General features: G+C 33.5%; 1 pseudogene; it reads left to right on the forward strand.

Annotated features, from left to right (window-relative positions):
• The first annotated feature begins 4,545 nt into the window (after positions 1–4,545).
• Positions 4,546–10,324, forward strand: LOC110863767 (annotated as a pseudogene).
• Positions 10,325–11,695: the final 1,371 nt, after the last annotated feature.

Below are 11,695 nucleotides of genomic sequence, written 5' to 3' on the forward strand. Positions count from 1 at the left end.
GAGCCATCGTAAAGTTTCAACCGGTAGTTAGACAATCATGAGTATAACTATCGTCACTTAAAGTAGTTTCGTCAGAAACACTATCGTTAGCAACTTTGTTCCTACCGAAGTTTAAAGTTGCTATTGAAGTACAAAACGCTACCACACCTCAATTGCTACTTAGGCACATTTGACTATCCAACAGCAACTTGCTACTTATTTCTAGTAACTTTGAAGATCATTTTTCAATACAACTTTTCATCATCCATGCAATTTTGATGTGTTTCTAGTGAAACACCTCTAAGGTTACATTAAAAAAATCATTATGGGCACCATTAGTTGCCTACGCAATGAGGCCTTCCTAGAGACGCCACCCATTTGGACACTTGCCAAGGGGGTGATTTACACCTCCTTACTTGCATCAATGTATACTATAATTTAGCATATGATTTTGAAGTAAATCTCAATTAATCAAAATAACTTGAGGGCCCTAAAATCACCAACACATCAACTCTGTTAGTTTTATGTATTTATAATGAAATTTGTAAATAAACAATTTATTAAACACAATTGTAGAAATTATAAAATGGTATTAAAGCCATGTTAGAAATTATAAAATGGTATTAAAGCCATGTTAAAAAGCTTGACTAAATTATACTGTTCAACCGGTTTTAAATATCTTATTTTTTTACGAGTTAGAAAACATAAATGATTTAAAAAAAATAATATCTTAATTTTTTTACGAGTTAGAAAACATAAATGATTAAAAAAAAAACGAAATAAGAATATCATTTTGTAACAAAGGGTATTGTTCTTTTATCTACAATCAGTAACCATGTGCGTATAATGTGTGGAATATAGAATAATTTCATGCTAGTTAATCACAATCACATAGACATGGAATTAGCTTCCTCATACATGCGCAAGTGACTAGTACGCAATATTTTTTCGATAAACTTATTTTGCTATTAGTTAAAACGTGTTATGAATTTACATTGAGATAGATGATAAACGGGCAACAAGCTGTGCCGCTACCCCTTTTTGAATAGCAGTATACATAACCCTTTGAACTCGACTAAATAGGTCCACAGCCTCTGTCACCAGGAAACCAAAAGTATCAAAAGCAACATTGATCACAAGACTTGGATGATGATTTTATGCTTTAAAGATGTTTATTCTTTAGGTTTTACTTCTAAGATCGAACCTGATTTTGAATAGTACGTGATCTTGATAAACCTCCAGATAATATAAAATAGGGGTAAAGTTCTTGTACAAATAATCTTAACATACTAAACATACAAATTGAAGGAAAACTCAAAAAGACAAGGTGGCATTTTTGTAATTATCAATAACTATTAAAGTTACTCTACAAATATACCTAAAAAAACCTAACCACTTCCCCCACCCCAAAAAAAACCTAAACCCCCCACCCCCCCCCCCCAAAAAAAAAACCTAAAAAAAAACCTACCCCCCCCCAACACCCCCAAAAACCTAAAAAAACCTAACCCCCCCCCCACCCCCAAAAACCTAAAAAAAACCTAACCACTTCCCCCACCCCCAAAAACCAAAACCTAAAAAAACCTACCCCCCACCCCCTAAAAACCTAAAAAAAAACCTAACCCCCCCCCCCCCCCACACACACACACACCCCCAAAAACCTAAAAAAACCTAACCCCCCCCCCCCACCCACCCCCAAAAACCTAAAAAAAACCTAACCCCCCCCCCCACCCCCCCACCCAAGCTAAAATGCTAAAAACTAAACCCCCCCAAAAAACCTAAAAAATCTAAAAAAATAAAAAAAAACACACAAATTATTTTATTTTATTTTTTTAACATTTTTTATTAAAAATCGCTACTTTTAGTAGCAGCAAAAAAAAAAAATTTTTTTTTTTTTTTTTGCTAACGAAATGTAGCGATTTTTTAATAAAAAATGTTAAAAAAAAATTTGTGTTTTTTTAGGTATTTTTGGTTGTAACTTTGATAGTTGGTGGTAATTACAAAAATGCCACCTTGTCTTTTTGGGTTTTCCTTCAATTTGTATGTTTAGTATGTTAAGATTATTTGTATTTGATCTTTTTCCTATAAAATAGGTACTGCATTATATCGAATCATATGTCTACTTTTCCCAAATCTAAAACAATGAAAACATATATTGTCGGTAATAATTGAAATGTATCAAAAATCCGTTGTCTATCATATTTTAGCTCAATGCATTTACGAAGTTATAAACAACATAGGGACATAGCGCATAAGCACTAGGAAAAAAACAGTTTTTTGGTGCTAGCATTTAAAAAGCTTTTTGAGAGAACACCGACAAATATACCACCAAATAATGAGATTTATTGGTGCTGCTCAATAAGAGCACCATTAAATCTCTAAACACACCACCAAAAAATCAATAATAGAAAACAAATCAGTCCACCATTAAATCTCTAAACACCACCAAAAAATCAATGACAGAAACCAAATTAGTCCACCATTAAATCTCTAAACACACCACCAAAAAATCAATGATAGAAACCATAAGTCTCTAACACCACGTGTCAATATGCATTTACCACCATTTAATCCACTACTATTATAAAAAATGTTTGACACTGCTTTGATTGGTTCACTTGAGTTATCTTTATATTTTTAAAAAATAAAATATAAAAAGGTTATTGACGTGGATTTTCTGAGCAAATGTTTTTTAGTTTTTTTTTTTTTTTTATAAAACATCCAAGATCTAATACAAAGGCAAATAAAACAAAAAACTATACAAACAAAAAATGTATAAAATCTACAAGCATAATGAAATAAAATTACATGTTCATGGGAAGCTACAAAGAATGAGATACAAACATGATTTCTATAAAGCCATTTCCTAAAATAACAATTTAAACACATGCAATCAAACCAAATCAACATAGTATATAATTGTACATCCTTGGCACTTCAAAGCATAAATGACGTCCATCGTCGTAATAGTTTTCCGGCGAGTATCTTCGGTGTATTTTATGGCATCACGCATAAAATCATCAAGAAAGATCTTCAAAAATATCGTGTCTCTTCGTAGATAAGGCCATTGATACGCTTTACGCCACATCGCCGGTTTCTTGATATTGTGGAAGTCGTTCCGGAAAACTTTCCGGTGATGCTTTGCTCCTCCTTAACAATTTTCTCTCTCTAAAAAAGATTTTGATTTTAACATTGTGTCTGTATATATGTGGGTATAAAGGTTGTGTTTTTGGAGGCTTGATTTGATCATTGATTGAATAGGATGAGAGCAATTGAAAACCATAGGATTATGATCCATGTGATGCCTAACAAAATATTTTGATTGGTTCACTTTGTTGGTGCTATTAACAACTTCACCTTCAAAAAATCAAGTTAATGGTGTTATTAACAACTTCACCCTCAAAAAATCAATTTAATAGTGGTATATAACTTCTAAGCATTAATGATGCTTTGTAATCTATTTTTTGGTGATGTTTATTTATTAGTGTGATAATCTCATTATTTGGTACACCACCAAAAATTGAATTTGACACCAACAAAAAAATGGTTTTGTACTAAAGATAGGCTATTCAGCCGAGATAAAGTTATTAACTACGCAATTGATTACGTGTAGTAGAGAGAGATTAAAGGTCCGATCATTGACCATATGACAAACAAGAAATTATATTCATTGATATCATTAGAATATCTAGATTGTTCTTTTCTTGTAGTTTGACATCTCATGTTTTATAAAGTTGTTTCTACGTTTATCTATAATCGATTTTGAATAGTAGATGATATATTCAATACAAATAAATATTGTTAAGATGAGTATATAACTAGATATCTCAAATCTCCCTATGTGTAGTCTGAACATGTTAAAAAGTGCGAGATTTTCATGAAAAATAATAAAGATAACACGTAAATAATTTGATCATATTTTACAAGTCTCAGTTACGTCTTTAATATGTATTAAAGTATCTCATTCCAAGGACGTTATAACGTAAATGAAACTTCACTGATATGTAATTGTATATTTTTTTAATTGAAGTAAATATTATAATTTAGCATGAAAATCACTCTTATTTATCATTTTTTTCCCCTTAAAAATAGGTTAACAATCTAATAATAGGCAGTCAAATATGGATAAGAAAGTTTGTCCAAAACATTCGTCCAAAATGTGTGAACCTCCTTTCAAACGACCATTTCCACGTGTTAAATTCCCAAAAAGCCCTTGACAACAATTATGGTACCATATCCGGGCAGCTCAAATCAACCGTACACTCCCCTGCCCGGAATGTGATTCTTAGAACATTTGTCCCCATTCTCCTGCCCGTAGATCATGGGCAGTCGTCTATCCTTCAACTGGGAAGAGTAATAAGATATATCAACCTATCCATACATGCACATTATCACGTCTATATATATACACACACACACGCCAGATGTATGTTATATTGTATGTTTCATTATCCATATATACGAACATAAAGTCGCGATCATACACTCTATTTGTGAAAAGTGACATATTCACAACAAGTTTTTCTTCTTTTTTTGGGAGATTATATTTTGTTTTGATTTGAAGGAGACATGTGGAGGACGGTGGCGCGATCTGCAGCAGTGGCGATAAACGTGAGAAGGTTTTGTATGGCTGCGTCGTCGACGTGTTCGATTCCAAGGCCTTGTATTGTTCACAAGCGTGGAGCTGATATTCTTCATGATCCTTGGTTTAACAAGGTTTGTTTGTTGATATTAAACATGACGTACTTGTGGTAAATGTAGCACCATGCTTACATTTCGAGCGATCTGCTGCATGTTAATGATGCTTAGAATTTTTGCTGAATTGTTTGCATGTATATTGTTTGAATACCTTGTAGATATGATAATTATATAGCTAGTGTAATAAAGTGTTGATATTGATTATATAACTAGTCTGCTATATATGCACTACTTATGTTATTGAATTGAGGAATTTGATTGAGAATTTATATATGTTATAGTTTTTTTACACTACTTATATGCACTAGTCTGCTATATATGCACTACTTATGCTGCTTCTTAAAGTTGTACTTAATGTAACCTATAACTAATCAATGTTTGTGAAATGTTCAAGAGCAGGATACCGGGTTTCCTTTGACAGAAAGAGACCGACTCGGGCTTCGTGGTCTCCTTCCACATCGTGTCATATCATTTGAACAACAATATGAGCGGTTTAGTGAGTTCTATGTTCCTAAGAATTCTGTTTTTGTTTTTGCACTTTTTAATTTTTTTTCCTCTTGAGTTTTTGTATCAATTTTGTTTATTTACCATATTAGCATCAACACTACAACACTAATACTTTTTTATTAATTATTAGTGGATTCATATCGATCGCTCGAAAAGAATACAGCCGGTCAACCAGATAATATCGTATCCCTGGCGAAATGGAGAATCTTGAATAGACTACATGACAGGAATGAGACATTATACTACAAGGTATGTTCATTGAGAAACTCCATACGATATGTGTATATGAATGATTAAACAAAATGTAATGATGTATAATGTTGCAAATTTTCTTATTTAGGTACTGATTGATAACATTAAAGATTTTGCTCCAATAATCTACACTCCTACAGTAGGTTTGGTGTGCCAAAACTATTCAGGATTGTTTAGACGCCCACGTGGAATGTACTTCAGTGCGAAAGATAAAGGAGAGATGAAGTCAATGATCTATAACTGGCCAGCTCCTGAGGTATAGCATGAGTTCCACACGTAACTATATGTATCATACGGTCTATATTATTGAAATTTTAGTAGTTTGGTTGAGAAAAGTTTTATTATGATGTTTTCCTCTCTATTTATACTAGAGGTGCCGGTTTTGATGTATTTTTTTATAAATAGGTTGATTCTGGTTATGTTAAAATGTAAAAAGCTGGTAGAATAAGCTATTTTTGATTTCAATTGACTAAGTATAGTTGTAAACAAATTATACAGGTAGACATGATAGTGCTTACGGATGGTAGTCGTATTCTAGGCTTAGGTGATCTTGGAGTTCAGGGAATCGGCATTCCTATTGGGAAACTCGATATGTATGTTGCTGCTGCTGGTATCAATCCACAAAGGGTATGTTTTCATATAAAAACCTTGAACTTAATTATGTGCTTTACTACTTGCATACAGTTATGAGATGAAAAACGCCTGAAGTCTATTTATAATGTGTTCAACCTTCTAAGTTGTTTTTATGATCACAAATAATAAACTAAATTATATATAAAAGATTTGACAAAAAAGTATTTTGTGGGTCAGCTAAATGCGACCCGCAAAAGATAATCCATTGAAACCCGATCCTGTTTGACCGTCTGACCCGCCCACCTTGCCACCTCTATGTTAAACCACCTTAATTGACACACAATTTTATGATGGTTGCCACTACAGGTCCTTCCTATTATGCTTGATGTTGGAACCAACAACGAAAAAACTTCTAGAAGATCGTCTATGTAAGTAGCTACACATACAAAATCAAAAGATTCCACACATTAGTTAAGAGTAACCCAACTAAACCACAAATGTATATGACCAAAAGTAATATTCAAAAGTGTAAGAAATGAAATAAATAATATTTAGGCTGCACAATATTATCATGTCATGTTATTTACTTCAACAGATTTGGGATTACGAGAACGAAGGTTGGAAGGAGAAGAATATATATCAATAGTGGATGAACTGATGGAAGCTCTTCATGCACGCTGGCCAAAAGCTATTATCCAGTTTGAAGATTTTCAATTCAAGTGGGCTTTCGAAACTCTTCAAAGATATAGAAAGAAGTACTGCATGTTCAATGATGACATACAGGTTAGCAACTATCTATCATGTTCTGTTTTTATTCCTGAAAGAATAAAATGCCATTTTCGTCCCTTGAGGTTTGACCAGTTTTGTGACTTTCGTCTAAAGGTTTGTTTTTCCGCATCTGGATCCAAAAGGTTTGAAATCTTGTCATTTTCATCCGGCTCGTTAACTCCATCCATTTTTCTCAGTATTTCTGTCTTTTTGCTAACTCAAAGGGCAATTCGGTCTTTTTCACATATGTAAAAAGATCGAATACCCTTGAAAAAAGCCTGAATTGCCCTTTAAGTTAACAAAAAAGACGGAAACACCACTGACTTAAGGAAGCAAAATGGATGGAATTAACGAGCCGGGTGAAAATGGCAAGATTTCAAACCGTTGGATACAGTCATAAAGATGTGGTAAAACAAACCTTTGGACAAAAGTCGCAAAACTGGTCAAACTTCAGGGACGAAAATGGCATTTTAGTCTTCCTGAAATGACATCTAAATATTTAATATCTATGCTTATATTTCTATTTAAGTTATTCCATATACATGGTTTTTAGGGAACTGCTGGTGTTGCATTAGCTGGTCTCCTTGGAGTCGTTAGAGCACAGGGTCGACCGTTGTCAGATTTTGTGAACCAGAAGATTGTTGTTGTCGGAGCCGGAAGGTAGTGCAAAACTGAATTTCTGAATTATATTTTTTTATATTAATATAGAATATTTATGATATATAGGTGTCGCATAATCTCTTATACATTGTATTGTTTTTTTTTTCAGTGCAGGGCTTGGTGTTCTTAACATGGCCTATCAGGCTGTTTCAAGAATGACGGGATCAACAGCAAGCCCTCAGTTTTACTTAATTGATAAAGATGTACGGTTCTACATATCTATCACCATAGCCGCATTTTAGTTAAAAGCGTTTAATTTGTACATGAGTCATTGATCCTTTAGTAGCGTCATTAATGGTTGTTTAGTTGTGATGTAAATGCATGCAAACATGTGTTTCAAGAACAGGATTAAACAAACTAGATATGTCGGGCTGTTGTTTTTACTGTTTTGACCCGTATCTAGTCTGTTCAATCATGTTGTTCTTGCTACTCTACACTTACGTCAAAAGTAAACAAACACGGTGTGAAATTTAAAAAAATGTACTCTTATAACGGTTTAGTAACGATATGGAATGCCACTATCGATTTTTGGTTGTAGGGTTTGATAACAAAAGAGAGAAGTCGTGTTGATCCGGCAGCTGCACCATTTGCAAAACCTGTTGGTGAGGTTCAAAGTATTGGACTACGGGAGGGATCCGATCTTCTTGAAGTGGTAGATCTTTCTTTGTTTTTTATTAGTCAAAGTTTTCGTGTTTTCAAAAGGGTTTATCTTGCTCTCTAAATGTTGACCCTAGTCATGAACATCAGATTTTGATGTTTTGCAGGTAAAAAAGGTCAAACCTCATGTCCTTGTTGGTTTATCCGGAGTCGGAGGTATTTTCACTGAGCAGGTGCTTATTATTTTCACTGTTATTTGGTCCTAAAACTAGTGTCTTAGTTTAAAGAAGTATAATATTACCAGTTATCCAACCCGACCCACCTATCATGAACACACTTTGTACAAATTATCGCGTAGATGACGTTTTTGTCTCCTAACTTTTATTTATTATATCAGGTGCTTAAAGCCATGCGAGACTCGGATTCCCCTAAACCTGCTATTTTTGCCATGTCAAATCCCACAGATAACGGTTCGCTTTTGTAAAATGATCATTCTCATGTATTATATCTTCAGTTATGAAGCCACTAAATATTATTGATTTATACATAACTTTCGATACAGCTGAGTGCACTGCTGCTGATGCTTTTATGCACGCTGGAGAAACATTGTTTTTTGGAAGCGGAAGTCCTTTCCCGAATGTTGATCTTGGTATAAATTTTCAGCTAATTCATATATATATATAGTTTTTCTGTATATAGTTTTGCTATATCTGACACTAGAGGTGAAAATTTCGACTCATTTACTTATGAGTGGGTCAATTCGGGTGAGTTTTTTTTTAATCTCTAGCGGACTAAACGGATAGATAAAAAGTTTGGTTAGAAAGGAAATAGGAAAAACAAAAGTCAAACGGGTCAAAAGTTAAGTCTCGAGAGATTTATTTTTAATGTATAAAACCTCCTAAATTGTTTTACTAAACAACTAGATTATTATCAAATAATTTTGTAATCATATTTGGCAAGCTAATCGTTTATAAACTTATATAAATTTTGGACAAAAAAAGATTTTTGGGTCAACCCAACCACCCGAACCTGTATTGATCCATTACCAACCCATCCATTTGTCGCTTCGGTTCAGCTTTTTTTGTTTGTTGTTTCTTATCAATTATATTGACACATCGACAGGAAACGGGAAAGTTGGTTATGTAAATCAAGCAAACAACATGTATCTTTTCCCAGGGTGTGTGTTTATTTTGTGCTACCTTTTGTTATTAATTTGTTATATTTTATTTAATATTATTTTCTTAACCAGGATCGGTCTGGGAGCTCTGCTTTCTGGTGCGCGTATAGTATCCGATGGAATGTTGCAAGCAGCAGCTGAATGGTATGAACTAAACAAAATCATATCGAATAAAATTAAAATTAATTAAGAAAAAAAATAAAATAAAATAAAATTAAGATGCATGCTAACTAATTATTTTTCATCTATTCAGTCTTGCCTCATATATGACAATTAAAGAGATCCAGAAGGGTAAATTCTATCCATCTATTGGCAGGTATCACATAATCTCACTTCAAATTTCAAGATTTTTAAGATGTCACAATTAAAATTAAGTCGATCATTTGGTTACCAAGGACGGTCAGTTATAGACTAAATATGATTATTAGTACGTATCAACCCCGCATAATTATTGCACACATTTTAATTTTTATAAATAGCTAATGCGCGGCATATGATTAAAAAAATGATGTTATTACAATAATAATCTAGGTTTTTTAATAAATAAATTTATTTAGGATTTTGTAGGCAGTAATTCACACTTTCGGCAACTTTCAACATATTTTACCTGTTCCCCTTTCAACTATTTTTTTACTTGGCCCGTATACTAGTAGAGATAAACCATGATTCAAATTAACCAATTTTAAGTAGACCGTTTGTAATATCATCTACTCTCTTATGATTGCAGCATTCGAAGTATTACCGCTGAAGTAGGAGCTGCTGTCCTTCGGGCAGCAGTAATTGAACAAGTAGCAGAAGGACGAGGTGAAGTGGGACCCAAAGAGCTCGCACACATGTCAAAAGTACATATCAAATCTCCACACTTACAAAACTATAAATTTTATTTTTTTCAATATAACCATCTTAATCAAGATTGATTCCAACGTTGGATGCAGGAGGAAGCTGTGGAATATGTAACGCGCAACATGTGGTATCCCGTTTATAGTCCCCTTGTTCATGAGAAATAAGTTATTACATTGTTAAAATCGATTACATGATAAGAGGGTCACACTAGTAGTTAACACACGCGACTAGGGACAACTCAACTTGTTTGTTGAGGTTATATAGATTAAGTAACCGGAAGCAGTTTTGATTTTTTACAAGCATTTGTGGTCGTCGCTGTAGAATTAGTGTTGCATTTTTATTTTAGTTTCGGTTTTTCGTGTATGAAATATTTATGAGAACTACATTTGTGTAAAAGATTTTATGGTTACTAGGAATGGAAATGGGTGTGTTGCTTGTCATTTACACATCTTTAATCTGCTTTGAAAACATGTGAATGTTGTGTTTTCATTGGCCACTTTCTCAGATCCAATTCAATTTCCCAGCTTTCTATGACACCCACTTGTTCTACTTGTATTGTATAATATAGTTTGTAGTATTGTTGTGACACCTAGACAAATCCCACATCAGTCGTGGACAGAAAAGATGTCGGGTTCATAAGAAATACCGTACCTTAAATATTACCATCATCTTTTGGACACATTGGTTGTGGATTACAATTAAGCGTGATTTTGAGCCAAAATATAAAGGCATAATAACAAAATATAAAAACAATATATTTCTTTATAGTTTTTACAAAATTTTGTTTATCATTATCATACTCGGTAAATCCTACCATTTTTTACAAAATTTTGTTCATCATACTCAGTAAATCCCACCAATAGCAAAGCTAAGGTAGGATGTGAGGAGGGTAACATGTAGACAACCTTACCTCTACCCCGTAGGAATAGAGAGGTTGCTTCCTCTGAGACCCCGGCTCGATAGTAGTTTTGCATCAAGCCTTGGACATAAGGCACATAACACTCAAAAATTGAGACAAATGCCGATTAATGCATGTACCCCCTTGTTTTTCGGGTATCAACGTCACCACATGATGCATGACTAACCATCCCCTCTTTTAATGTTATTTTCACGAAATTAGTAAAAAAAGTTAAAATAAGTGTACTTTCACTTTTGCCCCCCAGCGCCCCTTCCCCGTTGACTTGTAGAAACTTTTACAAAGCCACATATTGAATTAAACATTCTTCATGCTTTTAGATCAAGCAAGCGACCATAAATCTTATTAATCATGATTTTGATAATCGCATTATCTAAAATCCCAAATAGTTAAATTTGATATTGATTACAATAAACTGATTATGAAAGATCAAAATAATCCGTTCTCAAGTATAAATTTTAATTATTCTTGCGAAAAATGTACTAATAGTCCAATCACACTCTTTATCAGTTACAAGCTAATAGAACAGACATAAATAAACCAACCTGGTTTTTAATAACAAAACAAAACCAGTGACAAATTGTTTAAAAAGTTTATACATGATCTATTGATCTAGCAATCAAACAGTCCATATATATCGAGCCGGGGGTCTTACTGGAAGCAGTCTATTTATTCCTACAAAGTAGAGGTAAGATTGTCTACATCTTATCCTACTTGGACCCTACATT

Source organism: Helianthus annuus, chromosome 6 (genome assembly GCF_002127325.2).
Source record: "Helianthus annuus cultivar XRQ/B chromosome 6, HanXRQr2.0-SUNRISE, whole genome shotgun sequence".
Taxonomy (NCBI): Eukaryota; Viridiplantae; Streptophyta; class Magnoliopsida; order Asterales; family Asteraceae; genus Helianthus; species Helianthus annuus.